Source organism: Meles meles, chromosome X (assembly GCF_922984935.1).
Source record: "Meles meles chromosome X, mMelMel3.1 paternal haplotype, whole genome shotgun sequence".
Lineage (NCBI taxonomy): Eukaryota > Metazoa > Chordata > Mammalia > Carnivora > Mustelidae > Meles > Meles meles.
Genome location: NC_060087.1, coordinates 51,577,388 through 51,597,668, shown reverse-complemented (window position 1 = coordinate 51,597,668; position 20,281 = coordinate 51,577,388).

Here is a 20,281-nt window from a genome sequence, read left to right as displayed (position 1 = left end):
TTGCTTCTTTAAAGGCTTTCTTTTTCCTATATCACTATATTTTACCAATTTAATTACAATATGTTTTGGCTTTGGCCTGTTTTTGTGGATTTTGATGGGAGTTCTCTGTGAATCCTGGATCTTGATGTCTTTTTAGTTACCAAATTAAGGAATTTTTTAGCTATTATTTCCTCAAATAAATTTTCTGCCCCCTTTGCTCTCTCTCCTTTTTCTTGGACTCTTATAATATGAATTTTATTGTTTTTGATGGAGTCACTGAGTTTCCTAAGTACGTTGTTTTGTTACATAATTCTTCTTTCTCTCTTTTGCTCAGCTTTATTACTTTCAATTACTTTGTCTTCTAGGTCACTAATCCATTCCTCTGCTTTTCCAGACTGCTGTTAATTGCATCAAGTGTATTTCTAATCTGGGTGCTTGGGTGGCTCAGGGGGTTGGGTCTCTGCCTTCAGCTCAGGTCATGATCTCAGGGTCCTGGGATCGAGCCCCATGTCGGTCTCTCTTCTCAGTGGGGAGCTTGCTTCACCCTGTCTCTCTGCTTGCCGTTCTGTCTACTTGTGATCTCTCTCTCTGTCAAATAAATAACATCTTTTATTTTTAAGTGTATTTCTAATCTCAGTTATTGCATACTTCATCTCTGGCTGAGTCTTCTTTAAGGTTATAATGTTCCCACTGATTTTTTTTTTAATTTTTTTTTTCTCAAGCCCAGTGAGTGTCCTTATGGTTGTTGCTTTAAATTCCCCATCAGGGATGTTACTTATGTCTGTTTCACTTAGATCTCTGGAATGGTCTTATCATGTCCTTTCATTTGGGATAAATTCCTCTATCCTGGCATTTTGTCTACATCTCTGCCTTTTTTTCTGTGTTAAAAAACCCAGTTATGTTTCCTGCTCCTGAATGTAATGGACTTATCAAGGAGAGGTTATGTATATTACAGGAGCTTCCGATTGTGAGGGACTCAAACATAGGAGTTGATGTATGTGTCATGAAATTGTTATGCTGCCAGCTTTGCTGTAGTTTACTATTAACTTTAATGCTAGATGAACCTCAGTCTTCTGGAAGAGAAGGTTTTCTCACTCAACCACTTGCCATAAGATTCATAAATTGGGTTCTGGAGCCAGACAGGGGTTCCCATCTACAGCTTGGCTAGGATAAGGATCCAAAGGGTCTTTTTTTTCCCCCTCCTGACACCACCCAATTTTTTGATTCTCTAACACCAAATGGGCATCCTACAATTCAATTGTGTAACTAACTACACAGAATTAACATCAAACTACAAAGGTTTAAGATCTCAGTCCCACAAAACTGCTCTCACTTAGAAACATGTCCCTGAGTTACTCAAAATTATGTCCTACTTTGGCATAAATTTTGGGATTCCCACTACCCACCCAAGGTTCAAGAATTCACTAGAATGCCTCACATAACTCAGGAAAGTAATTTACTTATTATTACTGGTTTCTTGCAAATGATATAATGCAGAAACTGCCACATGGAAGATACGTGAAGGGCAAGGGAGGGAAGGAGAAGAGTGAAGCTTCCATGTCTTCTCTAGGCACACTACACTCCCAGCACTTTGATGTGTTCACCAACCAGAAAGCTCTGTCAGTATTATTGTTTAAGGGGGTCGATGGAAGTTTCATCATGTCAGCCTAATTAATTGGCCACTGGTGACTGAACTCAGTCTCAGCCCTTCCCAGGGAATCAGGAGTTGGGGCTGAAAACTTCAACACTCTAATATCATGGTTTGGTCTTTCTGGCAGCCAGCCCCATACTGAAGCTACCTAATCCCCAGCCCCCACTCTCACCTTTACAAGTAATCTCATTAACATATAAAAGATACTCTTGTCACTTCTTACTCTTAAGATCCCAAAGGTTTTAGGAGCTCCTGCACCAGGAACCATAGACAAAGACCAAATATTTATTTTTTTAATTTAAATTCAATTAATTAATATATAGTTCATTATTAGTTTCAGAGGTAGAAGTTAGTGATCGATCAGTTGCATACAACACCCAGTCCTCATTTTTTCAAATGCCCTCCTTAATGCCCATCACCTAATTACCTAATCCCCTCACCCACCTCCCCTCCAGCAACCCCCAGTTTATCTCCTATACTTAAGAGTTTCTTGTGGTTTGCATCCTTCTCTGTTTTCAACTTTTTTAAAGATTTCACTTATTTATTTGACAGAAAAAGACACAATAAGAGAGGGGACACAAGCAAGAGGAGTGGGAGAGGGAGAAGCAGGCTTCCTGCTGAGAAGGGAGCCCAATGCAGGGCCAAATCCAACACCTGGGATCATGACCTGAGATGAAGGTAGATGCTAATGACTGAGCCACCCAAGCACCCCCTCTGGTTTCATTTTGTTTTACTTTCCCTTCTTTCCCCCATGTTCATCTGTTTTCTTAAATTCTATGTATGAGTATTTTTCTTTCTCTGACTGACTTATTTCTCTTTGCATAATACACTTTATACTACAGGACCCAAAGACCTCTTCTGATAACAACCCACAGAAAAAGTAGAAAATAAAGAATGAGGAGCGCTGGGCTCTACTAGTCAACCCTTGCCTTGGGTTACTTGAGGGCTCTTCTTTTCTCTCCCATCCCTATGCCCCAGTTTCTTCCTCTGGACATAAGATCCTTTAAGATTTACCAAATTATGTTCTGGTGGCCAAAGGGGTCCATCATAGCTGTCCTCATAAAGCCAGGACCCACCATTGTCTGGGTTGCTCAGGAAATGGGTGCTCCAGGTCCAGCAAGAGCAGCATTAGACAGAGCACAGAAATCAGAGATATTCTTTTCCTTCTGCCCCACTTAGTCCCAGGGCTGGGATCTCTCCTCTGATCTTGATTATTTCCCTTCTTGTGAGTGGGGTTAGCTTAATTTGTTGTTGATTCTCCAGATCTTTAAAGTGTAAAGAGAGCTGGTGTATTATGGATTTTTCAGTTTTTTTTTTTTTTTTTTGAGTGAGGTTTGGATGGCTATGCATTTCCCTCATAAGACTGCCTTTGCTAAGACTGACATTTAAAATGGATGGAGAGATAAAGAGTTTCCAAGACCAGCAAGGCTTAAAAGACTATGCAACCACCAAGCCGACGCTGCAGGAAATATTAAGGGGGGTCCTATAAGAGAGAAAAAAAATCCTAAGAATATCATTGAACAGAAATATAGAAACAATCTATAGACAGAAAGACTTCAAAGGCAACACGATGTCAATAAAAACCTATCTCTCAATAATCACTCTCAATGTGAATGGCATAAATGCGCCCATAAAACGACACAGGGTTGCAGATTGGATAAAACGACAGGACCCATCCATATGTTGTCTACAAGAGACCCATTTTGAACCTAAGGATACACCCAGACTGAAAGTGAAAGGATGGAGAAACATCTTTCATGCCAATGGGCCTCAAAAGAAGGCCGGGGTAGCGATTCTCATATCAGATAAATTAGATTTTAAACTAAAGACTGTAGTCAGAGATACAGAAGGACACTATATAATTCTTAAAGGGACTATCCAATAGGATGATCTAACAATTATAAATATCTGCACCCCCAATATGGGAGCACCCAATTACATAAGAAAACTATTAATCAAGATAAAGAGTCATATTGATATGAATTCAATAATAGTAGGAGATCTTAATACGCCTCTCTCAGAAATAGACAGATCATCGAAGCAGAAAATTAATAAAGAAATAAGAGCATTGAATGAAACATTGGACCAGATGGACCTCATCGACGTATACAGAACATTCCACCCTAAAACAACAGAATATTCATTCTTCTCAAGTGCACAGGGAACCTTCTCCAGAATAGACCACATACTGGGTCACAAAGCAGGACTCAACCGATACCAAAAGACTGACATTATTCCCTGCATATTCTCAGATCACAATGCTTTGAAACTGGAGCTCAATCACAAGGAAAAGTTCAGAAGGAACTCAAACACCTGGAAGCTAAAGACCACCTTGCTTAAGAATGCTTGGATCAACCAGGAGATCAAAGACGAACTTAAACAATTCATGGAAACCAATGAGAATGAAGACACCTCAGTCCAAAACCTATGGGATACAGCAAAGGTAGTTCTAAGGGGGAAATACATAGCCATCCAAGCCTCCCTCAAAAAATTTGAAAAATCCAGAATACACCAGCTGTCTCTACACCTTAAAGACCTGGAGAATCAACAACAAATCAAACCAACTCCACATGCAAGAAGGGAAATAATCAAGATTAGAGCAGAGATCAATGAGGTAGAAACGAGAGATACAGTAGAACGTATCAATGAAACTAGAAGCTGGTTTTTTGAAAGAATCAATAAGATCGATAAATCATTGGCCACACTAATCCAAAAGAAAAGAGAGAAAGCCCAAATTAATAAAATTATGAATGAAAAGGGAGAGATCACAACTAACACCAAGGAAATAGAAACAATCATCAGAAATTATTACCAACAGTTATATGCCAATAAGCTAAGCAACCTAGATGAAATGGATGCATTCCTGGAAAGCTACAAACTCCCAAAATTGAACCAGGAAGAAATGGAAAACCTGAATAGACCTATATCTAGTAATGAGATTGGAGCAGTGATCAAAAACCTCCCAAAAAACAAGAGCCCAGGACCTGACGGATTCCCTGGGGAATTCTACCAAACCTTCAGAGAAGAAATAACAATTCTCCTGAAGCTGTTCCCAAAAATTGAAGCAGAAGGAAAACTTCCAGACTCTTTTTATGAAGCCAGCATTACCCTGATCCCCAAACCAGGCAAAGACCCTACCAAAAAGGAGAATTTCAGACCAATATCACTGATGAATGTGGATGCAAAGATTCTCAACAAGATCCTAGCAAACAGGATCCAGCAGCACAATAAAAAGATTATCCACCATGACCAGGTGGGATTCATCCCTGGGTTGCAAGGTTGGTTCAACATTCGCAAATCAATCAGTGTGATAGAACACATCAATAAGAGAAGAGAGAAGAACCACATGGTCCTCTCAATGGATGCAGAAAAAGCTTTTGACAAAATCCAGCATCCGTTCCTGATGAAAACGCTTCAAAGTATAGGGATAGAGGGAACATTCCTGAACTTCATAAAATCTATCTATGAAAGACCCACAGCAAATATCATCTTCAATGGGAAAAAGCTTGCAGCCTTCCCGTTGAGATCAGGAACACGACAAGGATGCCCACTCTCACCACTCTTGTTCAACATAGTATTAGAAGTTCTAGCAACGGTAATCAAACAACAAAGAGAAAGAAAGGGTATCCAAATTGGCAAGGAAGAAGTCAAACTCTCTCTCTTCGCAGATGACATGATTCTTTATATGGAAAACCCCAAAGACTCCACCCCCAAACTACTAGAACTCATACAGCAATTCAGTAACATGGCAAGATACAAAGTCAATGTACAGAAATCAGTGGCTTTCTTATATACCAACAATGAAAATACAGAAAGGGAAATTAGAGAATCGATTCCATTTAGTATAGCACCAAGAACCATAAGATACCTGGGCATAAACCTAACCAAAGAAGTAAAGGAACTGTACTCGAGGAACTACAGAACACTCATGAAAGAAATTGAAGAAGACACAAAAAGATGGAAGACCGTTCCATGCTCTTGGATTGGAAGAATAAACATTGTTAAAATGTCTATACTGCCTAGAGCAATCTATACTTTTAATGCCATTCCGATCAAAATTCCACCGATATTTTTCAAAGAGCTGGAGCAAATAATCCTAAAATTTGTATGGAGCCAGAAGAGACCCCGAATTGCTAAGGAAATGTTGAAAAACAAAAACAAAACTGGCGGCATCACGTTACCCCGATTTCAAGCTTTACTACAAAGCTCTGATCACCAAGACAGCGTGGTACTGGCATAAAAACAGACACATAGACCAGTGGAATAGAGTGGAGATCCCAGATATGGGCCCTTATCTCTATGGTCAAATAATCTTCGACAAAACAGGAAAAAATATTCAATGGGAAAAGGACAGTCTCTTCAATAAATGGTGCTGGGAAAACTGGACAGCGATATGTAGAAGAATGAAACTTGACCATTCTCTTACACCGTACACAAAGATAAACTCGAAATGGATAAAAGACCTCAACGTGAGACAGGAATCTATCAGAATCCTAGCGGAAAACATAGGCAGTAACCTCTTCGATATCAGCCACAGCAACTTCTTTCAAGATATGTCTCCAAAGGCCAAGGAAACAAAAGCAAAAATGAACTTTTGGGACTTCATCAAGATCAAAAGCTTCTGCACAGCAAAGGAAACAGTCAACAAAACAAAGAGGCAACCCACGGAATGGGAGAAGATATTTGCAAATGACAGTACAGACAAAAGGTTGATATCCAGGATCTATAAAGAACTCCTCACACTCAACACACACAAAACAGATAATCATATCAAAAAATGGGCAGAAGATATGAACAGACACTTCTCCGATGAAGACATACAAATGGCTCTCAGACACATGAAAAAATGTTCATCATCACTAGCCATCAGGGAGATTCAAATTAAAACCACATTGAGATACCATCTGACACCAGTTAGAATGGCCAAAATGAGCAAGACAGGAAACAACGTGTGTTGGAGAGGATGTGGAGAAAGGGGAACCCTCTTACACTGTTGGTGGGAATGCAAGTTAGTGCAGCCACTTTGGAGAACAGTGTGGAGATTCCTGAAGAAATTAAAAATAGAGCTTCCCTCTGACCCTGCAATTGCACTGCTGGGTATTTACCCCAAAGATACAGATGTAGTGAAAAGAAGGGCCATTTGTACCCCAATGTTTATTGCAGCAATGGCTACAGTCGCCATACTGTGGAAAGAACCAAGATGCCCTTCAACGGATGAATGGATAAGGAAGATGTGGTCCATATACACAATGGAGTATTATGCCTCCATCAGAAAGGACGAATACCCAACTTTTGTAGCAACATGGACGGGACTGGAAGAGATTATGCTGAGCGAAATAAGTCAAGCAGAGAGAGTCAAGTATCATATGGTCTCACTTATTTGTGGAGCATAACAAATAACATGGAGGACATGGGGAGATGGAGAGGAGAGGGAGTTGAGGTAAACTGGAAGGGGAGATGAACCATGAGAGACTATGGACTCTGAAAAACAACCAGAGGGTTATGAAGGGGCGGCAGGGTGGTGGGGGGGGTGGGAGGTTTAGGAACCATGTGGTGGGTAATAGGGAGGGCACGTACTGCATGTAGCACTGGGTGTGATGCCAAAACAATGAACACTGTTATGCTGTAAATAAACAAATAAAAATAAATATATAAAATAAAAAAAAGACTGCCTTTGCTATATCCCATAAGTTTTAGATTGAAGTGTCTTCATTCTCATTGGTTCCCATGAATTGTTTAAGTAATTATTTGATTTCCTGGTTGATCCAAACATTCTTAAGCAAGGTGGTCTTTAGCTTCCAGGTGTTTGAATCCCTTGCAAAAGCTTTCTTGTGCTTGAGTTCCAGTTTCAAAGCATTGTGGTCTTTGGTATCAGTTGAGCCCTGATTTGTGACCCAGTATGTGGTCTATTCTGGAGAAGGTTCCACGTGTACTCGAGAAGAATGATTATTCTGATGTTTTAGGGTAGAATGTTCAGTATATATCTATGAGGTCCTTCTGGTCCAATGTGTCATTAAATGCTCTTGTTTCTTTACTGATTTTCTGCTTGGATGATCTATCTATTATGGAGAGTAGCATGTTAAGATCCCCTACTATTAATGTATTCATATCAAAATGACTCTTTATCTTGATTAATGGATGTCTTAAGTAGTTGGCTTCTCCCATATTTGGGGCATAAATATTTACAATTGTTAGATCTTCTTGGTGGATAGACCCTTTAAGAATGATGCAGTGTCCTTCTTTATCTCTGACTACAGTCTTTAGTTTAAAATCTAATTTATCTGATATGAGAATCGCTATCCCAACCTTCTTTTGAGGCCCATTGGCATGAAAGATGTTTCTCCATCCTTTCACTTTCAGTCTGGATGTATTCTTAGGTTCAAACTTGGTCTCTTGTAGACAACATATAGATAGGTCTTGTTTTATCCAATCTGCAACCCTGTGCCACTTTATGGGAGTGTTTAGACCTTTCACATTGAGAGTGATTACTGAGAGATTTTTTAAAAATATTTTATTTATGTATTTGACAGAGATCACAAGTAGGCGGAGAGGCAGGCAGCGAGAGAAAGGAGGAAGCAGCCTCCCTGCTAGGCAGAGATCCCAATGCGGGTCTCAATCCCAGAACCCAGGATCATGATCTGAGCCTAGGACAGAGGCTTTAACCCACTGAGCCACCCAGGAGTCCAGAGAGCTACGTTTTTATTGACATTGTGTTGCCTGTGTAGTCCTTGTTTCTATAGATTGTCTCTGTAAATTTCTGTTCTATGACACTCTTGGGTTCTTTCTTCTTTTATAGAACCCCCCTTATTATGTCTTGTAGTGCCACGTTGGTGGTTTCATACTCTTTTAAACTTGCTGGTCTTGAAAATGCTATCTTTCCATCTATTTTGGATGTCAGCCTTTCTGGATAAAGTATTCTTGGCTGTATGTTCTTTTCATTAATGCCCTGAATACATCTTGCCAACCCTTTCTTGCTGGCTAGGTTTCTTTGGACAGGTCTGATGTTATTCTGATGTACCTTCCTCTGCAAGTAAGGAATCTCTTCCCCCTAGCTGCTCTCAAGAGCTCCTGTCTAAAATTATGATTCATCAGTTTCACAATGAGGTGTATCAGGGTCTTTCTATATTCTATGATCTTGGGGGCAAGCCTTTCTGTCTCTAGTACACAAACGCTGGTTCCATTCACCAGATTGGGAAAATGTTCATGGAGGATTTCTTCATCTATGTCCTCTAGTCTTCCTTCTTTCTCCTCCCCCTCAGGGATTCCAATAATTCTGACATTGGAATGTTTCATGGCGTCATTTATTTCTCTAATTTTGTTTTCATGGCTTCTAAACTGTTTGTTCCAGGCCTCTTCCTCATCCTTTTTCTCTATCAGTTTGTCCTCTAGATCACTAATTCTATCTTCTGCCTCAGTTACCCTAGCTGTTAGAGAATTTAGATTACATTGGAACTCATTGATAGCATTTTTAACTTCTTCTCTGGTGGCTTTCACTTCTGCCCTAATTGATTCTATGTTGTCATTGATGGTTTTCTCTAACCTAGCCATTGCCTGGATAATTATTAGCCTGAATTCCCTTTCTGACATACTGTTTATATCCATATCTAATAGCTCTGATGGAGAGAGCACAGTCTCTGAAGTTTTCCTCTGTTGGGCATTCCTCATCGTAGTCATTTTGGTGAGAGATGACTGAAGGGATGTGTAGCTCAATGTATCAACCATGATACAGGCAAGGTGCACCCTGGAATGCTTCTGAGCAATTGGGAGTCACCACCAAAAAGAAAGAAAAAAATAGAGAAAAAGAGAGTGATAGGGGAAAAAAAAGAAACAAAAGAGAAGACATAGCCATATTGAGTCCCAAAGCTATGATTTATAAGGTATACAAACAAAAATAGAGCTTCCCTATGACCCTGCAATTGCACTGCTGGGTATTTACCCCAAAGATACAGATGTAGTGAAAAGAAGGGCCATCTGTACCCCAATGTTTATTGCAGCAATGGCTATGGTCGCCAAACTGTGGAAAGAACCAAGATGCCCTTCAACGGATAAATGGATAAGGAAGATGTGGTCCATATACACAATGGAGTATTATGCCTCCATCAGAAAGGATGAATACCCAACTTTTGTAGCAACATGGACGGGACTGGAAGAAATTATGCTGAGTGAAATAAGTCAAGCAGAGAGAGTCAAGTATCATATGGTCTCACTTATTTGTGGAGCATAACAAAGAACATGGAGGACATGGGGAGATGGAGAGGAGAGGGAGTTGAGGGAAACTGGAAGGGAGATGAACCATGAGAGACTATGGACTCTGAAAAACAACCAGAGGGTTTTGAAGGGGCGCGGGGGTGGGAGGTTGAGGAACCAGGTGGTGGGTAATAGGGAAGGCACGTACTGCATGGAGCACTGGGTGTGATGACAAAACAATGAACACTGTTATGCTGTAAATAAACAAATAAAAAAAAAGTCTAGTTAGCAGACTTTTTCTTTTTTAAGATTTTATTCAAATATCCTGGCTGACTTCCTGGACCTCTCATTTAGGTTTGCATATATTTTTCTGATGCCATTAAAGTTGAATCTGAACCAAATACTCAACTATAGAAATGTGAATGTTTAAAATTAAGAATCTATTGAAGTTATCAACTAAACTTTCAAATTTTCTGATAATCTCAAGAAATTAAGAATAGAGCTTCCCTATGACCCTGCAATTGTACTGCTGGGTATTTACCCCAAAGATACAGATGTAGTGAAAAGAAGAGCCATCTCTACCCCAATGTTTATTGCAGCAATGGCTACGGTCGCCAAACTGTGGAAAGAACCAAGATGCCCTTCAATGGACGAATGGATAAGGAAGATGTGGTACCTATACACAATGGAGTATTATGCCTCCATCAGAAAGGATGAATACCCAACTTTTGTAGCAACATGGATGGGACTGGAAGAGATTATGCTGAATGAAATAAGTCAAGCAGAAAGAGTCAAGTATCATATGGTTTCACTTATTTGTGGAGCATAACAAAGAACATGGAGGACATGGGGAGATGGAGAGGAGAGGGAGTTGAGGGAAACTGGAAGGGGAGATGAACCATGAGAGACTATGGACTCTGAAAAACAACCAGAGGGTTTTGAAGGGGTGGGGGGTGGGAGGTTGAGGAACCAGGTGGTGGGTAATAGGGAGGGCACGTTCTGCATGGAGCACTGGGTGTGGTGCAAAAACAATGAACACTGTTATGCTGAAAATAAACAAATAAAAAAAATTTTTTTTCTGATAATATAAAAAAACAGACAAACAAAAAGACTGACAAAAGTAAATGGCAAGGAAAAAAGAACCCAGCCAAAATGAGCCAAAATGAACCCCAAGTATAAGATTTATATAATACCAGAACAAAAACAAATACACAGAAACATTGACAGAAGAAAAAGATGGGACGATGGTTATAAATCCTCAGCAGTGGCAAGGAAGGTTATTTTGATTCTTCCTGGCTGTATCTTGATATCTTTGTTAAAGGACTCAACTTTCCTGAGATAAGGGGAGATTGATACTGGTTTATAAGTAGGAGCAGTATTGATTGGGGAAAGAGGATTTCCTTGAAGCTTATCTCTATATTAATATTAAACAAAATTGAAAAACAAAAGAAAAACAGATGTATATATCCAAAAAGTTCAAATTAAAATGTTATTATGGAATTTGTTGTATTTAACCACTTGTTATGATGGTAAATATGTTAAAATTTTTAAAAAATTAAAAAGAATGAGAATGGTGGGAATGAATTAAAAAAATAAAAGTTGTATCTATGAAATATACAGGTTTTATGTCAATACCGGGAGCTTAATATCTTCTTTTCCCCTGATACTTTGGTTTTACAGTTTTATGGGGACCCTGTGGTGGTTATGCTCTCAGTTTTTTTGCCTGTATTTCTGAAGGAGGGGCCTGCCTCATTGTTTTTCAGGCAGTCTTGCTTGGATTAAGTCCTCCTGGCCCCTATAAAGGGGCTGGGCTGTAAGGAAATGGGTTTTTCAGGTTTTTGTTCTTTGGAGGTTTTTTCTTTGTTTGGTTGTTTGTGTTGTTTTGTTTTGATTTGATTTGTTTTACCTTGGAGGGTTTTGGCAGTTCCTTGGATGTTTAGAGGAAAGCAAACTGCACCCATATCTCTGTTTCAGAGAGAAGCCTCAGTCTGTTCCCCTCTGGTAGGTCCAGAGCACACCAACACCCTCTCTACCTTCTCTCACCAGCAGACATGTCTCCAGCCACCATCTCAGGGGGTGCAAGAGCTCCTGATTGTCTCTGTACCTTAGTGATATTAAAACCACAAGTGATATTGGTCCAGGGAACCCACTTTCAGTGCCTGCCTTTGCCGGATGCTGTCGGGGTTGGTCCAGACAGCCAAAGTGATCCCAACCAGAGATAGAGCACTGAGATTTTCATTTCAGCCCAGGCTAGGAGTGTTCAGACTCTTGGCCAGTCCTAGATACCACTGGTAGCACCCACACAGCCTGCACAGACCTCTCTCAGGGGAGAGTGTGGAGCGTGGCTCAGGGCCCAGTCCCACAGTGTGTGTGCAGAGTGTAAAAGGCTGTGGTTTTAGAGAATGCTGGCTGGCGTCCACCCATACTCTCTCAGTCTACCCAGACTCTCTCACACATACGGGTGGCTCAGGGACCATGGCCTGGAGGCTTCGCTGCACTCTCTCTGGCATGGGTGGTCACCAGCAGTGACCATCTTGGGTCCATCCTCTTAAGCCCATGCCCACGACTGCCCAATTCCACCAGTTGCCCCTCTTTTTGAGTGTGTTTTATTGCACTTTTTGAGTGCTTTTAACTAGACTCTAAGTTAATGCTGGTCCCCAATCACAGAACACTCTCGTATTGGGGTATTACTTTCCAATGGTTGCTTCTGGTGGCTCTCTCCCCTTTCTGTTTATCCTCCAATATCAGTCTGACTATTCAAAACTGCTTTATCTCACCACTTGAGTCTTCTGTCTCTGTAGAGATCCAGAAGTGTATAATCCTACATCTCAGGCTGATTTCATGGGTGTTCAGAGTGTTCTGGTAGATAATCAGCTCACTTTAGGGGACCTGTTAAAACAGGTCTCCTACTTCTCCACCATCTTGCCCCCTCATGTACAGTGTTGTTTGAGGCAGAGAAAGGAAGTACAAGACTTCTGAAAGTTGTTTCCATTTACTATGATGTCTGTGACAAAATAGCTTTCACATTTGGTTGAGAGCCACTATTTTTATTGATCTATCGAAACTAACCCAAAAGTGCTGAATCACGTGATGAAATATTTCTGACACTGTGGCTTCAAGGCCACACTAAGCAGCATAGCCAATGGAACTTTCTTGAGATTCTGGAAGAGTTCCATACTCCACTACCTCCTTAGACTCTGAGCTGAATGGGGCATTGCCCAAATACAGAAATCTGTGAAGCTAAAGACTAAGAATAGGATTGACTGATTAATTTATTTTCATCTACTTGGTAAGCACTGCTTGAGTGTGTCCTTTGTTCCGAGTCCTGTACTAAGTCCTCAGGATACAGGGAAGATTCAGTACTCAGCCCTGACTAAAAAGGGCTTCTATTCTACTGGAGAAAAGAGACATGGTTTCTTCTAACTTGAAATCAGCTCCCCTTTGCCGTTATCTATTAGTCAGAATTCTCCAAAGGAAAAGACCCTATGCATATTTGTGTGTGTATGTATATATATATATATATATATATATATATATATATATATACACATACACACACACACACACACATATATATATATATACACATATACATGAATATAAAGATATGAATTATAAGGAATTGGTTCACATGTTTGTGGAGGTTGTCAAGTCCAATCTGAAGAGTAAACCAGTACGCTATAGACCCAGGGTGCAAGCCTAAGTTATAAGGCCGTCAGAGAAGAAGAGGAATATATAGGCTGGAATATGGCAGAGTAGGAGGACCCTAAGCTCACCCATGGATAAAACCAACTAACATTCACATCAATGTGCATAACCCAGAAAATAATGTGAAAACTGACAAAACAAACTCCACAACTAAATGTAAAGAGGTCATACCAAAGAGGATAGGAAGGGTGGAGATGCAGTGGGGAGCTAAAGGGACCAATGGGACTGTCCACGGGAGGGAAGTCCCCACAGGTGTGGAGGTGAGAGGAAAAGCAGTTATCACATCAGGGAGCAAACACAGGGAAGAGAAATCCCCATAATATTTAGCTTTGAAAACCAGAGGGACCAAATTTCATGAGTTCTTACAACTAGCTGAACTTAAAACCTGGAATTTTAAAAATCAGTGGGATCAGTTTTGGGAGACCTAAGGGTGCAAGATGTAAATGAGACCTTTCCTTAAAGAGAAAGCACAATGTATATCCCCTGGAGATACAGCATAGAAGCAGCAGTTTGAAAAATATCTGGGGTATATGAGGGGGTTGTTTACTATTCTCACAGCATGTCCTGGAGAGACAGAAGTACTTGGGAGATTCCTCCAGGAATAAATGAATTGGCAAGTGCCATTTCTCTATTCCAGGCCCCAGCACAAACAGGGCCACTGGCAGGAATCAGTGCAGCACTGAGACTCACTAACTAACTTGCTAAGAGCATGCCAAGACTCCCCACACCCACAGGTTTGGTGGGTCTTCCCCCTGCAGCCAGACATGCTTCTGTCCTGACACTGCAGATTGACTCCCCCAGAAGACCAACCCAAACCCTGTTAACACTGTGCATCTCATCCCTTCACACACAAGGGATCCACCACCTTCAATATGCTTTTGGCCAAAGCCCATCCAAAGTGGTGTCACAAGCCTGGGAGTGTGCAAACAGCCAAGACAGAGGCCAACATTACTATAAAGTGAATTACGCCCTAGGGATAGGGGAAGACAACAATACACACAAGTCAACTTGGATCGAACAGTGAGCTGGGGGCACACAGGTGGTCTGACTGTGGGCCCACCCACCAATGAAAGTTTCTCAGGAGGAAGCACAGGGAAAGTGTCATGTAGTTTGTTGCTACTGTGTGTCTGACAAATGCCTGGTCTGATGCAACTCAACACCAAAAGTAACCCCAGACTGGGGCATCAGTACCACAGGGAACAAACACTGCCCACAACAGGCAAACAGCCACTGCAGATGATAGGACTGAAGGAAAATGCAGCTCAATCACAACAGCAGGGTGCACTCAACACATATAGAAGACTGCTGAAATACCAGGTTCTGGGGAACAGGGGACACTACACAATAGGGGACTATAGGACCTCTTCTTAATAAAGTCTCTAATTTCAAAAGCAGAGACATAGCTGACTTTTCTAACACAGAAATAGACACAGAAACTTAGATAAAATGAGGAGTCAGAAGAATATATCCTAAATGAAAGAAAAGGACAAAGTCACAACAAGAGACCTAAGCAAAACAGAGGTATGTAATATGCCTAATAGAGAACTTAATAATCATAAAGATACTTACTGGACATGAGAAAACAGTGGAGGACATCACTGATACCCTTAACAAACACATAAAAAAGAACAAATCAGGGGCGCCTGGGTAATTCAGTGCATTAAGCCTCTACCTTTGGCTCAGGTCATGATCCCAGAGTCCTGGGATTGAGCCCCACATTGGGCTTTCTGCTCAGCAGGGAGCCTACTTACCTTCCTCTCTCTCTGCCTGCCTCTCAGCCTACTTGTGATATCTGTCTGTCAAATAAATAAATAAAAATCTTTTTTAAAAAGAAAAAATCAGTGATAAAGAACACAGTAAATGAAATTTTAAAATATACTAGATGGAATAAATAGTAGACTAGGGGAAGCAGAAGAATGAATCAGTAACTGGAGGGCAGAGTAATGAAAGTAATCAAGATAAACAAATGACAGAAAATGTATGCAAAATGAAAATAGTCTTGGGGAACTCAGTGACAACATCAGGCATAATATCATTCACATTACAGGGAACCCAGATGGAGAAGAGAGAAAAAAGAGGAGCATAAAATGTATTTGAATGAGTAATAGCTGAAAACTTCCCTAATCTGGAGAAAGAAACAGAAATCCAGATTCAGAAGGCACAGGGATCTCCCAATAAAATTGAAGGCTACAAGACATATAATAGTTAAAATGTCAAAAAGAGACAATAGAGGAATTTTAAAGGCACAGGAGCAAAAAAAGAAAAAAAATAATTACATACAAAGAAAGCTCTGTAAGGATATCAGGGGACTTTTCTGCAGAAAATTTGCAGGCCAGAAGATGGTGGCATGATATATTTAAAGTGCTAAAAAGGAAAAAAAAATATGCAGGCAATAATTTATCTAGCAAGGCTATCATTCAGAATATAAGGAGAAATAGTTTCCCAGACTCTCCCCCACAAAAAGAATAAAGTTAGAGTAATTCATGACCATTAAACCAGCCCTAAAAGAAATGTTAAAGGGGACACTGATTGGAAATGAAAGACCATAAGTAAGAGTAAGAGAAGTAGGAAGCACAAAAGCCATAAAAGTAAATGTGTCCATAAAGAAAAGTGAAGAGACTCACAAAATGAAAGGACAAAAAATATGATGCCATATACATAAATCATGAGGAAGAAGAGTAAAGAATGGGTTCAAACTTAGGCAACTATAAACTTCATATAGACTGTTATATGCAGAAGATGCTATATACAAGCCTAATGGTAACCACAAATTTTTTTAAAAAAGCAATATATGCAAAAATAAAGTTATATATATATATATATAATATTGTATGTATTATTTTGTATATATTGCTTTATTTTTGTATATATTGCTTTTATATATATATATATATATATAACTGAAGAAAACCAACTAATCAAGAAAGAGTAGAGCAAAGGAAGAAAGGAACAAACAAGTAACAAAATGATAACAAATGCATACCTATGAATAATTACATTGAATATAAATGGACAAAACGTTCCGATCAAAAGGTGACAAAACAGGTTTAAAAAAAACAAGAGCTATGTAAAGATGCCTACAAATGACTCATTTCAGACTTAGAGACATATGGAGTTTGAAAGTGAAGGGATGTAGAAGAATTTATCATGCAAATGTATTTGAAAAGAAAGTCAGGGTAACAATACTTATATTGGACAAATAGGCTTTAAAACAAAGACTGTAACAAGACACACAGAAGGTCACTATATAATAATAAACAGAAAAATCCAATAAGAATATATAACAATTGTAAATATTTATGTACTCAATATGGGAGCACCAAAACACATAAAATAGTTAATAAAAAACATGATGGAGCATCCCACTTCCATCAATGAACAGATAATCAAAACAGAGAATCAACAAGGAAATAGTGTTTCTGTGTGACACACTGAACCAAATGGATTTAACAGCTATATCCAGAACATTCCATCCTAAAACATCAGAATACACATTCTTTTCAAGTACATAAGAGACATTCTGCAGAATAGATCACATATTTAGTCACAAAAACATCTCAACAAATTCAAAATTTTGAAGTCATACCATGCATCTTTTCTAACCACAACACTGTGAAACTAGAAATAAAACACAAGAAAAAATCTGGAAAGACTACAAATACATGGTGATTTAATAATATGCTATGAAGCAATGAATAGATCAACCAAGAAATTAAAGAGGAAATTAAAAACAAAAACACATGGAGAGAAATGAACCATTTGGACCATTAACCATTGTGTTAATGGTCCAAAATCATTGGAATGCAGAAAAAGCAGTTCTGAGGGAAGTTTATAACAATACAGACCTACTTCAAGAAGCAAGAAAAATCTCATATAAATAACATAACTTACACCCAAAGGAGCTAGAAAAAGAATAACAAACAAAACCCAAAACCAGAAGAAAAAATGAAATGATAAAGATCAAAAATAAATGAAATAGAAACTTTAAAAATCAATAGAGAAGATCATTGAAACCAGGATCTACTTCTTTGAAAAGCTATAAATAAATAAATAAATAAATAAATAAATAAAGGATGTGATAGACCGCTACTCTGAAGACTATAAAACTTTTATGAAAGAAATTGAAGATGACAAAAGCAAATGGAAAGATATTCCATGGTCATGGATCAGAAGAACAAATATTGTCAAAATGTCCTACTACCCAAAACAATCTACAGATATAATCCTATTCCTATCAAAATTCCAACAGTAGTTTTCACAGAGCTAGAACCAACAATCCTAAAATTTGTATGGAACCACAAAAGACCCAGAGAGCCAAAGCAATCTTGAAAAAGAAAAACAAAGAAGGAGGTATCACAGTTCCAGACTTCAAGTTATACTACACATCTGAAGTAAACAAATCAAAACAAAACCAGTAAAGCACTGCCACAAAAATAGACACATAGATAATAGAAAAGGATAGAGGTCCCAGACACAAACCCACTATTATATGGTCAATTAATATTTGACTAAAGGACACACTCAACCCGTATCCAATGGGAAAGGACAGTTTCTTCACAAATTGTGTTGGGAAAACGGCTCGGCAACATACAAATTAAGAAACTGGACCTCTTTCTTACACCATACACAAAAATAAACTCAAAAAGGATAAAAGATCTTAATTTGAGACAGGAAATCATAAAAATCCTAGAAGAGAGTACAGGCAGTAAGTTTTCTGATTTGATTATAAATTTTTTGAAGATATGGCAAAATAAACTATTGGGGCTATATAAAATAAACAACTTCCAGGAGAATTTAAGATAGCAGAGGAGTAGAGCACCCTAAGCAACTACTGGAAGAAACAATATAGCTAAATTAAAATGACAAGACCTACATTTATCAACTTGGGTAAACATAAGAAAATCCTATATAGGAGCGCCTGGGTGGCTCAGTGGGTTAAGCCTCTACCTTTGGCTCGGGTCATGATCTCAGGGTCCTGGGATCGAGTCCCGCATCGGGCTCTCTGCTTGGTGGGGAGCCTGCTTCCCCCTCTCTCTGCCTGCTGCTCTGCCTACTTGTGATTTCTCTCTCTGTCTCTTTCTCTCCCTGTCAAATAAATTTTTTAAAAAGTCTTAAAAAAAAGAAAATCCTATATAATGTTTATGGACACAGAAATAAGTAACAAATGTATACATCTCTTCATGGGCATAATAACTACTGAATTCAAGGGAAGTTATGATGGCAGAGGAGTAGGAGGATCCTAAGCTTGCTTTGTCACTCTCACACAGCTAAATAAATATCAAATCATTCTGAACACCTGGGAAATTGATCTGAATACTGAGAGAAAAAAACTGCACAATAAGATGTAGAAAAATGTCCACACCAAAGAAGGTAGGAGTTGTGGAGAGTTTATTTGAGGGATTAAATAACTGCAGGTGCTGTGGAGGGGAGGGATCCCTGATCGTGGATAGAAGAGCATGGGAAAAAGAAACTGAAAGCATGTATATGGGATTGCACAAGAAAAACTCTTCCCCCAAATCATTGACTGAGAAAAGGAGAGGGGCTCACTACAGCAAGTTTTCATAAGCAGCGAAGTGTAAAGTCTGATGTTTTAGAAGTTCATGCCATCACCAAGGTCATGCCTGGTGGGTTTAGCATTGCTCCTGTAGGGAAGGAGGGCAGAGACCTAGGAGTGGGCATCTTGGTCTAAGGATCCCCTGGGTCACATGGGGAGAAACAGTTCCCTTTCTTGGAGTGCACTTGGGAGTGGAGAACAGAGACATTGGCTGAAGGCAGCAAACCTTGGTGCCAGATTTTGCTGCACTTTACTATAAACTATTAACTGCTGTGCAGTTATTTGACCAATTTCTGGGACAAACTGGTACCAGCAACAGCATGGGAGACACTCCCCTAGAAATTCAACGTGGGTCAGCATAATGTGGGTCCCTAAAACTTGGAGTTTTGAAACCTAGCCATGAGTCTGTGATAAAATACAGGAGTTCAGTGCTACCTGGAAGGCAGACAGCTTGGACACAGGTGGTGAAGGCAGGGATAAAAACAAGAGCTAGGGACATGTAAGGGGTGATGAGGGCTTTTGTCCTTATTGCCTTTCTTCTGTGAGGGCTTCTTGAAGAGTAGCAGGCACAAAATTCCCACTTTGGGGACAAGAGAGTGGGTTGACACCATTTTCCCCCTTCCCATCAGCACTGACCAACTTCAGTGAGCAGCACAACACCAACTAGTAGAGGCTGGAGACACTTACATGAAGCTCAGCCCCCCGTGCCCTGTAGGTGTACCTCCAGTAGTGCAAGTCCACCTAAGAATCATGATAACATGTCCCTTCTTCAGAAGACCAGCACAAAAACATTGAATGCACCAAGGGTGCTACTCATAGAGTGCTGCAAATCTTCAGCTCTAGGGGAAATAGGATCTAGTTTCTTTTTTGTTGTTGTTATTATTTTAATCTACCTTCCTTTAACAAGCAGACCAAAACACACCTAGTTAAAACTTGCCACACAGTGAACAAGATCCAAACATCACCTAATGCAGGCAAGGGAAAATGCTGCAGAGGTCTGACCTGAGGAAAGGAACACCAAAACAAAACAGTAGAGTGCACACTTTGAAATGCCTCCTGAAGCGTGAGGCCCAAGACAGTATAAGACCTCTTTTTTTGTTGTTTCTTTTGACCTCTTCCTAATATAACCATTACTCTCAGGAACAGGAATACAACTGACTTTCCTAACAATCATACACACACACAGTGACCTAGACCAAATG